Source organism: Podarcis raffonei, chromosome 2 (assembly GCF_027172205.1).
Source record: "Podarcis raffonei isolate rPodRaf1 chromosome 2, rPodRaf1.pri, whole genome shotgun sequence".
NCBI classification, from domain to species: Eukaryota; Metazoa; Chordata; class Lepidosauria; order Squamata; family Lacertidae; genus Podarcis; species Podarcis raffonei.
Window position 1 is genome coordinate 45,976,278 of NC_070603.1, and position 14,457 is coordinate 45,990,734.

Here is a 14,457-nt window from a genome sequence, read left to right on the forward strand (position 1 = left end):
GGCTCTGTGGTTTAACCCACAGCGCCACCCGTGTCCCTTCCAAAGTGGTTTACAAAGAGACTAAAATTATCAGTAAAAAACACCAAACCCAACTGTTTAAAACATTAAAACCTGCCACAAACTAAAAACAGATTAAAACACACATCAACATCCTACATATCTGGGGTTGCTTCAGTTCTTACAAACCAATTTATTACAAATGCAGAACAGGTATTATATAGCAAATGTACCTAAGGGTGCTCACCAGTACCCCTTCAATTCCCATGCTTTCCTGTCAAATCTGAGCAATTAACCTCATTAGAGACATGGGCCCACTAAACTCTCAACACCGTCTGGCATCCAGTGCAGAGGAGGCAAAAAAGAAAACCTGCCTGACAAGGACAGTCAATGGAGAAGCAGAAAATTCCTACTCGGCCTCAAAGCCACTGGAAGCCTCTTATACTGCTTCTTCTTCTTTGGCAATCACTCGTAGTCTTCCATAAACACAGTTTTCAAAAGTGAAATATACTCAGAGTTGAGAGTGGATTTCATGCTCTTTATTCAGCTCATAGTGGTGAGGGGGAATGGAAGTTCCCCCACAATATCTGCTTTATATACATTAGTTACACAAATGGCTGCACGTGATTGGCTAATTCCGGGATTCTCCTGTAGGCCAATCAGGTTGTGGATTCACTTCAACCTGGAGCTGGATTGGGTGGCTCCTGCGGACCAATCATACTGCTGCATTGTTCTAGGACCAATCAGACTGCTGCATTCTGAATCCTATTGCTCTAGGACCAATCAGACTGCTGCATTTTGAATCCTATTCAACTCAGTACATAACAAAAAGTGAGTCTGTAAGTGACTGTGGAGGCCAATTCTGGATCCACACATCGTACCACAGTGGGGACATAGGTTTCCGGGTGGGAGTTGATCACGGTGAGGAATTGCCAAGCATGCCTTCCTCTTAGCATGCTTCTCCCTTTCGCCCGGACTTTGAGCATCTTCAAAGCCCAAGAGGCTGTTCTCCAATTGGAGCGCTCTCAGGCCAGTGTTTCCCAGTTGTTGGTGTTTATACTACATTTTTTTTAGATTTGCCAGTCAGCAAATTTATCAGAAAAGGGCAGTACAGACCTGTTTTAAACTAACTTCAAACTTGGTTTTATGTCCAGCTCCCACAAGTACGATCAATTTACCTAAGACAGCAGATCATTCTGGCCTCTATATCATCATATCAACACACACAAGACAAGAAACCTTATACCAGCAGTAGGCAACCTAAGGCCCATGGGCCGGATGCGGCCCAATCGTCTTCTCAATCTGGTCTGTGAATGGTCCGGGAATCAGTGTGTTTTTACATGAGTAGAATGTGTCCTTTTATTTAAAATGCATCTCTGGGTTATTTGTGGGGCATAGGAATTCGTTTATCCCCCCCCCCAAAAAAAATAGTTTGGCACACAACATGGTCTGAGGAACAGTGGACTGGCCCACGGCTGAAAAAGGTTGCTGAACCCTGCCTTATACAGTACAAGTGTTTGGCTTATCCCTTGCTCTGTGGCAGCTGTGGTACAGAGATTTGTGTTTTTGGGCAACAGAGTCATTTTACATGTAGCATGTAAGAATGTGTCTTGAAGCTGGAGTGAGTGTGACTAAGAGCTGGATAATTATGTGAATACCACTACTTTATAAGTTTTTAGGGCCTCAGGAGCAGCCTGAGGTTTTTCCCATTCTAATATTTTAGTTTGATTTCCCTTATTCTAGTGATATCACACTTTCTCAAATTTCTTCTCATTCATTAACTCAGTAATCTTTACAATAATCATGTCTGGCGGACAACCTGCTGTATCTGGAACGAGATATGGAGATTGCAGCTGAATGGGACACAGCAGTGGGTCCTACCATCCACCTTCAACCTGCCATAAAAAGCAAGTCTAGAGTGAGAGACTGGGGTGATGCCTGCTGTTTTTCCAGGAACTCTTCTCATTGTGAGAGTTTCGTAGGTGAACTGAGAGTTTGTTTGGACCCAGAGGCTGAGAGGGAGGGTGTGTCAGAAGGAAAATGGATTGATATTGAATTATATATGTTACTAACTTTCTAACATGTTTATATGTACCTGTGTATTTTTGTAATATTTTGTTTAAGTTGTCTGTTGTTGCTTCAGCTTTTTGTACACCTCTCAGAGATATTTTCATTATATTAAGCAATATAGAAATTATATTTTTTATATATAAAAAACTATTATAATGATCCACTTGGGCTGCTCACTGAAAGGCTCACCTAAAATTACCTTCTAAATCCCTGACTGAGGTGAGAGATGAACTGAGGACCTCACATTATATAACTCAGCATCTTAGCTGCTCCAACACTCCAGCTCTCCAACGGCATTTGTAAACTGATATAGCTTTTGGGGCAGTAGAAATACTTATTTCATTTATCCTTGCAACATCTCTTTGAAATAGGTTTCTGTTTGTTCCCATTTTACAGGTGGTTAAACTGGAATTGGTTCCTAAGCATTTTCGACAGGTTTTAGCCTTGCAATGAACTGCTCCACAGTTTGTTGCCATAATACTAGCACGCTGAGCTGTTAGGATTACTATCAGAGGCAGGGGTGGCGATGCTGGGGAGAGAATAACTGGGTGTACATATTTCACTCCAAGCTATCTGCCATCGTTCAGAAAGAAAATAGAAACGGGTACCAGAACAATGGAGAGACTGATTTGGAATATAGATTACCAGGGAGGAAAAGTACTTCTTTCTTCTTCTTCTGTGCCATTGCACCGTGCATGCATATAAGTCATGTCCTAGAAAGATAGAGCTGAAACACAAGGTACCAAAGGAAGAAAGGAGCAGCCTAATGAGACAGGAGCAATCTTTGATGAAGGGCTGGATAAAGGATTTTTTCCCTTTAATTTCACCCTCAATTACCTGTCCAACATTTTAGTCATACTGCCGATAAACCTCTCCTCAATATTTAGATTGTGTGGGTTTTTTCCCTCTCTTTTAACCAGAAGACATATTAGGGAGCCAGACAGAAAAGACACTCTTGCTTCTCAGTGCTATAGTTTTCACTAAATCAAACTAAACAACAGAAACAACAACACCTCAACAAGATCAGGCCTGGAACAAGCAATCAGTAAAGTAATTAACACAATTAATATTACACAGTGAATGCTTTTTAACCACAAGGGAGTAATTTAGGATAGTATTTTTTATTATAAATCTTAATTAAAAGGTGTATTATTCCTTCCTGGATACTTGAGGATTTTCTCTCGCTGCTTTTACTGCTTGTGAAAATGTTGGATGGGCATTAATAGGTCCTTTGCTTCTGGAGGAGGGACTGGGGAAAAAACCTAGGGATATTTGCAGAGGGCTTCTAAAATGTGCTTACATTGATACAAGCTAGGGAGTACTCTGTGTTTCCTTTTACCAGTGGAGCAAACTGGGTTTGCCAGTGGAGCAGTCAAGGTTGTCTAGCCCAGGCAGGCAACTTTCTGTCAGTCTTAGCCCTCTCCATTTGCAGTATGGGACCAATATTGGTCTACCTTAAGGGGTTGTAAGTCTGAGGTGGGGAAGCTCAGGCCCAGGGGCCAAATATAGTTCTCCAAGCCTCTCTATCACATCCTCAGGGCTTCCCTGAGGCTACACCCCTAGCCACCCTTATTTCACATCCTCCTTGCCTGGAAATATGTGCTTCAGCTCTGATAATGAGTTCCTTGCTTGAGTGCATCACCTGGATGGAGGGTAGAGAGGGCTGTGCAAGTGTACTGTATGTAGAAACTAGTCTTCTGTAAAGCTAAAATGTACATTAATTTAGCCACCCACTTTTGCAGCACCAGCACTACAAGGAGCCTTGGTGAGGCAGCTGCTTCAGGGCAGATTCGCAATTTGCTTGGTGGCACTGTTTTTTTGGGGTGTGTGTATGGGGGGTGGGTTAAAGTAGGGATCAACTACCAGACTTCATCAAACTTGGCCCTCCAGATGTTTTTGGCCTACAACTCCCATGATCCCTAGCTAGCAGGACCAGTGGTCAGAGATGATGGGAATTGTAGTCTCAAAAACATCTGGAGGGCCGAGTTAGAGGAAGCCTGATCTAGGCACTTGTTTTGGCCCATGTCCTCCTTAGAGTAATGGTGATGCCACATAGCAAATCAGATTAAAGTGATGACATCACTAAAGGAAAATGAGGTCAGTTCAGAGTGGGGACAATGTTTTCTGCATTGCCTTGTCACCACTCCAAAACTGATCACCTTCATCAATTAAAGGTTGCATTTCAATTGCTCAAACATTTCCATAACAAGATGTCCATGAGAGCATGGTAGGGACTTCCCAGGATGTCTAATCAATGGAGATAAAAATTAATACAAAGCTGGCAAAGAGCTGCCAGGAAAATGCATAACCGATATGGAAACTTTCAATGTTCATACAATGTTCATATAATGTTCATACAATGTTGCCAGTTCCAGCCCTTACATGGAGAACCATCATAACATGTGTTTTCAGTGATTTCCACACTGAGGTCTCCCATAAGGCATGGTGGAGGGGATAATCTGTGGTGTGTCAGGTCCAAACTATGTATAGTAATATATACTGCTGCATTTGAAATTATACTTCCCAAATGGTTTCCAGAGAGTCTTTAATCATTCTCCCCCCCCATCCTGCAATGCTGTAAAATCAATCTCTCCCTGTACAGACCCTTTTCATGTTTTAAAATGTGCTTTATGTTCAACCTGAATCCCCCTGATAATGAAAATGCTCAAGTGCTTGCTATAAATAGATTGAAGTGATCCGTGCTCACTTGTTGCTTTGCTCTAGCAGATAAACTTTTCATGATGGCGGGATTATCAGAAAGGGTCTGCAAAGCCCTGCTGAACTGCTATTGTTCCAGCCTTAGCCGGTGAATGCTAAACCACAGTCATAACACTTAACTGATAATAAATTGAGGCTGTATCCAGAGGGAATTTTCCCTCTTATTTCTATTTCTGAAAGCTATTTATCTTTCCTGATATTGACGTTCTCCCTTTGCCAAAGAAACCAATGAATAATCCAGTAGTTTGTTCACTTGCCTCCCCCCAATTATGACTTTAAGATCTAGCTCATTCAAAATTATTTATCTTCTTAAATCTATGGCTTTGTTCACTGAGACAGTGCTTGAGCCAAGAGAATCCCTAGATGAGTAGCACTCTTCAACAACCCTGCGTGTTACTCATCCATGCATGGCTGTGCTATGCAAGCGCTATTGCGTCAATTTAGTGACCTTGAGCCAGAGATCCCTCTCTTCCCCCTTTGTCACCTCAAAGAGCTTCATATTAAGCGTCTCCTATAGAAATAAAAGGGCTGGGAAATTCCAGAGTGAGGACTTCTGCCTCAATAGCAACTCACTCTCTTGCACCTTTGCATCAAGCTCATCCGCAAGATCAGAATATTGGAATGACAGCTGTCAGCCACGTCTTTGTTTATTAGGAAAGCACATTTTAATGTACACAAAAGAAGCCAACCCAAGAGCAAGCTTTGAAAAAGGACTGTCACTGGAGCCAGCAAGTCTTATGGCTCTGACCCCTAACTCACCTCCCTGAACAGGTCTTCAAATCTGCACAGCATGCAATCCTTCTGGGATGCTTTCACAAAAGGGGAAATTGGCCTTGCTTTTGGGTCCAGCAATCAGCACAATTGGTACCTGGACCAGAGGTTCTCCACCTCTCGTTTAGCCCAACATTAAACATAAAGGCAAAAATCGTAGCAGGTTTTTCCACAATCTATATCACACTCACTCTCCCCTTCCTCTCTTTCACCAATGCAATTCAAAATAGGCACATATCACACTCTGCAATGATATCAAACAAAAATAAAGGGGAGGAGAACAGAAATATGTGGGTAAAATGAATAGGATGCCTATATATTTAATTAGCCAATGTTACCTGGCAGCATGTAACATGAGGTAATGTAGTGGTGATGATCAGAATTTAGTAGTGGGGTTTTTCCATTCTAAGCAACTATTTAAAGCTACAGGAGCCGTATCAGGATCTGGATCTGGAAACTCCACTTCCTGGAACTGCTTTTCTTCCTCAAGTGGTCTCTCGTTTCCATAGTGACCAGAGTTAGCAGCTCGTCTCTTTTCTTCTCCTCGAATATTCACTACAACACTTTAAAGAAACCATCTTTTATATACTGTTGTCATACAGAATCCTCTTTTTATCTTGATATAAAATTAACAGCAGCAACAATTTCATTATTTGTACCCCACCCATCTGACTGAGTTGCCACAGCCACTCAGGGCAGCTTCCAACATATATGAAAACACAATAAAACACCACACATTTAAAAGCTTCCCTACACATAAATAGGGAACCTTTGATAATAAATAACCTCTGGTAATATTTTTATTAGAGCTGCCTCTAATAAACAAACAAACAAACAAACAAAAACCCTCACCATCTACTCCAGAAAATTATTACATTTCACAGCCAATTTACAAGATTATAGAACTGGGGCATTACTGGAAATACTTCTCTCTAACACACAAACAGAGGGTGTTCATCACAAGCATGAGGACGTGACTGGCCTCCTTGCACAACTAGAACAGGTCTTGAGTGAGCAGTTCATTTCTCTGATCTGTTGCAATGCCACCTAGTGGAACTCTGTCTTACACATATTGTCGAAAAATATTAAGTTCGTGTTTAAGTAGATGACTGTTCTTGGGTTATTCGGAGAACAGGAGGCTGTGCAAATGATGTTCGTAGTATATTAAAGTCAACCCATGAAGTAGTAGGCATTTGAGAACCAGGACATCACTGTTGAGCAGGAATTCCCAAAATCAGCAATGCAAATCATCACATTTCCCCACAGAAAAACCAAAGGAAGAAATGCCCTTAAAAGAACTAGGGATTGTTGTGTTAGATGGCTATCTGTAGATGGTGGTGAAATGTCTGTTCTGAGAAGTTTTTAGATGTGAAGGATGTATGTTTTCTTTATATAAAAAAGAAGTATTCTGAAATAAGAGTTATACTGTGTGTGGGTGATACCACAGAGGTTTTTAAACTATTTGTTAAAACAATTTTATATTCCCTGAAGGGAATTTACATGGAGTGGGGGAGATGCAAAATCCAAAAATAAATGTAAACAGTACTAAAATTTAAACAGTACTAGGATTAAAACCAATTGAAGAAGAGTATTGTTGAAAATTTCATATGTCAGATTAAATATCATTAAAATCTAGGTGGAACAAAGATCCTATTTCTGCCCACCTGAAAACCATCAGATATGGGGCCAGTATAACTTCACTAGGAAGGAAATTCCTTTGTAGCAGTTGGTTGTATTTTCAGACAAATGAAAGGCAACACACACACACAGAGAGAGAGAGGGGGGGCAGTAGAACAACTAAAAAATGATAGTAAAAGTCAGGGACTGCAGCACAGGACACTTGAGAAGTATGGTGGAAGCAGATCGCATATATGACTGAAACACCACATGAATTATTATTAATGTAGGAGGAAGCTAGCCTGCAAAGCATTCTTGTACTTTTGACTACTAAACTGCAGGATGACAGTGTTACCATGGATTCAAAGCCAAGCCTAGGGTGGTCATGTGTCCCACTTCATGGGCATTCTGGGCTGTAGTTTTTAGACCCTTTACACTTCATAGAATACAGTCATGTATCTGAAGGTATCTCTAGCTGATCAGCCAGGTTATAGAATCATAGAATTGAAGAGCTGGAAGGAATGCTAAAGAACCCTAAGAAGGCAGAGAGAAACAGGAAGGGCCTTGAAGCTGCCTGTCTGCCACTAAAAACTGGACAGCTGACTGAGCAGTATTCCCCACTATTGTGAGATACATTGTATTCCTAGTAAAATTATGGTAATTTCTTAATTTACATATATAGCACGTACACATTAGCACATGCGGATGTTTGTGTCCTCTGTTTTGGTGCTATGTTTTCTCTTTTTTTGGCAAGGCTATATAAGTGGCATATCTTTCCATTTATCAGCCCCAAAGACTGTCATGTCACTACTTTGGACTGCAGGTGGAGGCACTCATTATCAAATACTCCTGCATCCAAATGTTACTCTAAACACTGAAAACTGAATTTTCAGGTAAAAATGTTTTCAGACTAGCATTCTTCCTGACCAAGGGTGTTGCTAGGCTGCACAAAACCAGCTTTTGCTGATGGATATTGAGGCAGATTTTCAGAAGGGAAAAACAAACACTGACTCTGACCTGCAGGGAGCCAGCAAAATTTCCTAGGCCCAGGACATTGCATGTGGATTGAGCCATATACCGCAGCTACAGTCAATTGGTAAGAATTGCTGCTCATGGATCTATGAAAGCTAAAATGGGTGTGGGGTGAGGCTGAACAAGAAACTGAGGCAGCTGGGCTCTCCCTCCATGACAGCTGTTAGGAATCAAGCCCAGATGTGCAGAGGAGTAGGGGGCAGGAACAGCAGCACTGGAAGCTGAGGGAAACAACAAAAATGGAGGGCAAACTGAAGAAAAAGCAGGAAGGAATGCTAAAGCAACTTCAGGAGAATGGTTAGTGTGTAGAGATGGTTTCCCTCAGTTTCTCATTTTCCCGAACTTAAATTCATTTCTCAGGATTTCTGCATCAATTTGCACTAATTTTGGGGGCGAGGGGAAGGAATCCTCAGGAAAATTTGTCAACATTTTATTGTGAATTTCTCCTGCTGCACATCTTTCTGTATGCAGGTTTGACTAATGTACACAATTTCGCAAGCGATTTATCCCAGTGTCATGCTTTTTTTCTGCTATTTGCTAACATATTTCTATGCACAGTTTTCTATAATGCCTGTGCTTTTGTGCTCACTCTTTTGTTGGAGAGCTGCATTGCAGAATTTGGAGCAATGTGAATTTCAAAGGATAGCTGTGTTTCAGTTGTGGAGGATTGGTTCCAAAAGTGAGAATGAGGAAGCTTCTCATTAAACCAATTTTCTCTGCCATCCCAAGCTAAGACTCTGAGGGTTGTGGCCTTGTCAAGAATGCCACAAAGCAAATTAAGATGGAGGGTGGCTGGAGTCACCAGAACTGTGCTCTGTAGTCATCCTGTAGGCATTTTTTTAAAAAATAATTTTTTCCAATAAGACCAGGAGCCTAGTACAGGAGCCCCCCGGGTTTTCCCTAGTGACATCCCTGTTCCTAACATTCACAGTATCTATGTTTAGGGATTTCCCTTCCCTTCCACCCCCTCCCCACCATTTATGGAGGACTATTCTATCTGCAATCCTGCAATCCTGCAATCTGAGATGGTAAAGAACAGACACAGGTTTACTGCTGCAGAGATAACTACTGGTAGTCTGGAGAGACAGAGGATTATTGTTAAAGGACAATGTTTGATTCTCTGGAATGATTTGTGGTTTTCTTAATCATTGCATCAATACACCAAATGTCTCGGGGGGGGGGACGTGAAAATGTTACTATACGGTAATACAAACACAGCTCTGCTTATTTAAGGAGCAGCAGCAGGTTCCCAGGAACAAAACGGCTTACATTTCTAACACATATATATTTAATGAATTCAGTTTGGTGGAGGATTAACTGATGGAATGTTTTGACAGAACTTAATTATTCTTAGTGTGATAAAGTAACAAATTAGAGGAGACTGGGAGGATTAGTAAATAAGGCATTTATTTTCTATAATTAAGACCTAGCTTACAGTTCTAAGAAAAATGGGTTATATTATCTACAGACAGTTGACTACATTTCCCCTCATTGCTCACATGCCCCAGTTTCTTTTCAGAATTCTAAGAAAAAATAGTTTATGGGTAGCAAATGCCATATAGGCGCTTCATTACTTCTGCTTGAGGAAAAATTACTACAGTACTTTGAAGTCATACTATAAATACTCAGATGTAATGAGTCATGTTTTCCAAAATTATTACCATCTTTAGAATCATTTTTTTAACCTAATGTGCTTTTTTATTATTAAAAAAATCCTTGCCTTTTAAATGCATTTTTCCCTTTGCCAATAACCTTATGTTATCTGACCGAGAGAAACATGTACAGCTGTGAACTACCCAGGAAATGCTGCACATGTAGATATCTGTGCTGCTAACCCAACAGAGGGTTAGAAAAATCGGCCTCTAGAGTCTCCTTGCTTCCTTATGTATCTTTCTACTGCACAGCTTCTTCTGTCAATGCCTGAAACACTCTTGAGCTGTTTCCATGTTTGACAACCCATGATGAACTCTCATCAGCTGTGTTGGGATTCAGTCAGTAATAAACATTTTGAGCTGCACCAATAAACGCTTGTTTTTAATTTTTGACACTTTTCAGTCTTATGGAGCGAATAATCATAGAATTGTAGAGTTGGCAAGGACCAAGAGAGGGTCATCTAGTTCAACCACCAGCAATGCAGGAATCTTTTTCCCAACATGGGGCTTGAGCCCACAGTCCTGAGATTAAGTCTCATGCTCGGGTCCATTCATTCTGGGGCGAAAATGTATTTACAGTGTTCTGTTCTCATTTTGAGTTTCATCACCTGCTCTTAGTGGCATCATTTTACAACAGGCTTGTTAAAATTAGAGGAATGTGGAACTGCTAAGCACACCCCTTGCCCACATTGCACACCCTGAGAAACCGACTCACAACAGCCTTCAGAATTTTATATATTTTTGTAAAAAAGTAAAGGATCCCTGCCTGGATGGTTAAGTCCAGTCAAAGGTGACTATGGGGTTGCAGTGCTCATCTCACTTCAGGCTGAGGGAGCTGGTGCTTGTCCACAGACAGCTTTCTGGGTCATGTGAACAGCATGACTAAATCGCTTCTGGCGCAACAGAACACCATAACGGAAACCAGAGTTCACAGAAACGTCGTTTACCTTCCCACCACAGCGGTAAATATTTATCTACTTGCGCTAGGATGCTTTCGAACTGCTAGGTTGGCAGGAGCTGGGAGCTCACCCCATCAGGCCGATTGAAACTGCCTATCTTCCGACCAGCAAGCCCCAAAGGCTCAGTGGTTTAGACCTAGGCACACTGGCATATTGTGTAAGCTGTTCACCCAACTGGGAACCCTACAGGACCAGACTTTCCAGTTGCATGGAGAGCCTACATGTGCATAGAGATATGCATGTAGGCTTCCTTTTCATATGCCAAGCTGAAATATGGATGTTGAGGAGGACATCAGTTGAGTGTGTAGCATGTGGGTTTGTAGGCATACTCCCCACTCCCAATCCCCACATTTGATGTGCACATAGATGGATAACTCATATATGATTCTTTAACATTCTTATGTTAAAGCTATGGTGTGGAAGACTGGAAAGAAAAAATACGCCACCTTTCTAAAGTGATTATTCATTTGGCTCTTCAGAAGGGGGGAGGGGGCAGAGAGAGAGAGAGAACCTGTATGCTGTCTTTAGAAGACCTTGTCCTCCAGGCATGACTGCAACAAAAGGTCAGGAATGGAAAGGAAATCATGTGTAAAAAATTTGCAGTGCAGCTATGTAGATTGTCTAATGGCTATGGCCTGTGGAGCAACAGAAGGGTCATTGCTTCCATATTATGCCACTCATTAGTTTGAAAAGCCTCCTCAAATATGAAAATACTCAAAGAAACAGACAGCGGCAGAACACAGACAATGATTACAACTGATTAACTGGAAATCCTAATAAAGCAAAATATCCTCACTACATGTTGGACAGAGTTATACAACCAAACAGATGGATCATTATACAGCCAGTGACCTAAAAGAGATTAATCCTGCATCTCTGACATTTTAGTGCATGCATGTGAGGGATCTGTGGGTTTAAACTGCAAAATTCATAACTTTACCATTATTCCCAAAGCTGATTATCTGTTCAGAAGTTTGCCATGACTCATGGACAGGTTTATTGTGGTGTAGGTCAAAGAAATAACTAATTAAGAAATATTCTCACCATTTATGCCAAAGTGTATATTTTTTTTATAGTTCTCTGTGTTCTCTTCTTGGAATTGTAAGACAGAAGCTCAGGTTAACCTAACATCTACTGGTAATTTTCACTGAAAAGGGAATTGTTTACCCGGTAAGAGCCTCATATTCTTTCAGTGCAGTATGTGCTTTGAAGAGGGCATTTCATTATTTCATTTACTAGTTGACCTTTTCATTGACTGTATCTTAAAATAAATAATAACAAATGTATAAGAAAAGTCAGCTTTATAAAGATTGAATTCTTTACCGTAGCCCATGTTTTATTTTAATATAATGTGGTAAAATAAATGTTAAGGTCATCAGGCATCCAGTTCACTATTGATGTAAGAGATGTTATTTCCTCATTTTGTTAGAAACCTTGTCACATTTTTATTTGGAAAACTGGGTGAATGGCTAGAACCGTATCATTGGAGATAAATGGTGGTGTCTTATCAACACAGCAAAAATGCCAATAATTTCTCAAGCCAAGAGAGCTCTTGCTTATCTCAAGTTTGGAATTTCTGTTACCTGTAATTTGATATTTTCCCTTCAAACATTAAAATAGAACAATAAATACTGATGCAAAGGAAAATACAGAACAATAAAACCCATAATGCACCAGGCAGAGGGCCTTCTCGGTAGTGGCACCCACTCTGTGGTATACCCTCCCATCACATGTTAAGGATATGAGTAACTATGTAACCTTTAGGAGACATCTGAAGGCAGCTCTGTATAGTTCTTTTAATGTGTAATGTTCTATTATGTTTTTATTTATGTTGGAAGCCACTCAGAGTGTCTGGAGCAACCCAGTCAGATTGGTGGGGTACAAATATATTATTATTATTATTATTATTATTATTATTATTATTATTATTATTATATTACATTTGAGAACAAGCTGAATTCATCAAACCATTTCAAGTTGTGAGAAGAGGAAAGAGTTAACATGTATTCTTTGCAACCAACCTCCAACATTACTCTTTTTATATGCATAAAAAGGTCTGTATAACACTCTGTGACATCTAAAGGGTCATGTATAGGGACAAGATCATGGGTCAAAGGTTGACAACTGTACTAATTAAGAAAAGGATCAGCTAGGCAGGGTTGATAGCCTTAATGCATGAAGGCACCCTTACCTAGGGGCAGGGGCAGAGGAAAGGGGTGCGGTGGGTGCGGTCCACCCCGTGTGTCCACTGGGGGGGTGGCAAATTGCTGGGTGGCACTCACCGTGGGGTCTGCAGTGTGCCCAAGCCATGCGTCTCTCCTGGGAGTGACATGGTGGCTTGGGTACCTTTAGGCTCCACGCTGCCCCAAACAGTCTTCTCACTGCCTCCCCCTCACCTGTAGGGTGGCTGAGTGGTAGGACACCCTGTGGAGCGTCTTGCCCCAGCTGGCCCCACCCCACGGGCAGCTGGCCCCACCCCTGGGCGCAGGACACGCATGCCACCCCAGGCGCCCAATCAGCTTGCTCCGCCACTGCCTAGGGGAGGCAATGGAACTGATTCTTTCGCCTTCCCTATGAGTGAGCAGACCCCATCCTGGCTGGAGGAAGCAAATTAGCAGATTGACTGATCTGTGGCCTTCTTTGCCTGCTCACTGAAAAAAAACAACCCATAAAAAAACCACAAACCAAGCCAAAAGAGTCTTATGGGCTGCAGGGCGCTTCTCTCCCCCACTCAAACTCTCCTCAAGCTGAGAGTGAGAGGTAGGTCGTGCAGCTTATCTTCACCATTCCAGGGCACCAAGGAAGCTATTCTTTTTTTCTGTTCCTGCTTATGCTGCCTGCCCATTCTGACTGAACCAAAGAGCCAACTTTCTAGACTAACAGATCAAACAATACTTCGGTACTGTGGTACTTCGGGTTACAGATGCTTCAGGTTACATATGCTTCAGGTTACAGACTCCGCTAACCCAGGAATAGTACCTTGGGTTAAGAACTTTGCTTCAGGATGAGAACAGAAATTGCACAGTGGCGGCACGGCAGCAGCGGGAGGCCCCATTAGCTAAAGTGGTGCTTCAGGTTAAGAACAGTTTCAGGTTACGAATGGACCTCCAGAACGAATTAAGTTCTTAACCCGAGGTACCACTGTATGGGCAAAAAAGGGGTGTCTATTCAGCTAAATTGTGGGAGATTCCCTTCCATCATTCCTACTCAGTCCTCCCATAGGTGACTGGCCAGTCCCAGACTCCCCACACCGCAAGCGAAGGGAGGTGATGGGGTGTGAGGATGCCTTTTTGAGTGGTCCCTGCCTGCCCCAAGGATCACATCTATGTTTGGGGCGAAGTCCAATCCCGGCATGTCCCCTCTATGATGTCGGGCATGGAAGATTTAATCAGTAATGAAATTCCAGAATAGTGGGAAAGGGGCTGGGGCATTGATAGAAACTAGGTTTTGCGTCCTTAGTTCTCTCAGGTCACAACAGAAAGGCATTTAGATGACAAAGTTGTTTTCATCACAGCAATGCGGCAGACAGTTCATACACATACAACATTTCTGGTTGAGATAAACATCTGTCTTCCACAGGGAATGAGCAGGGCTACTCACCCCACAACTGGAAGATGGTAATTGAAGCAATTAAGGAAATG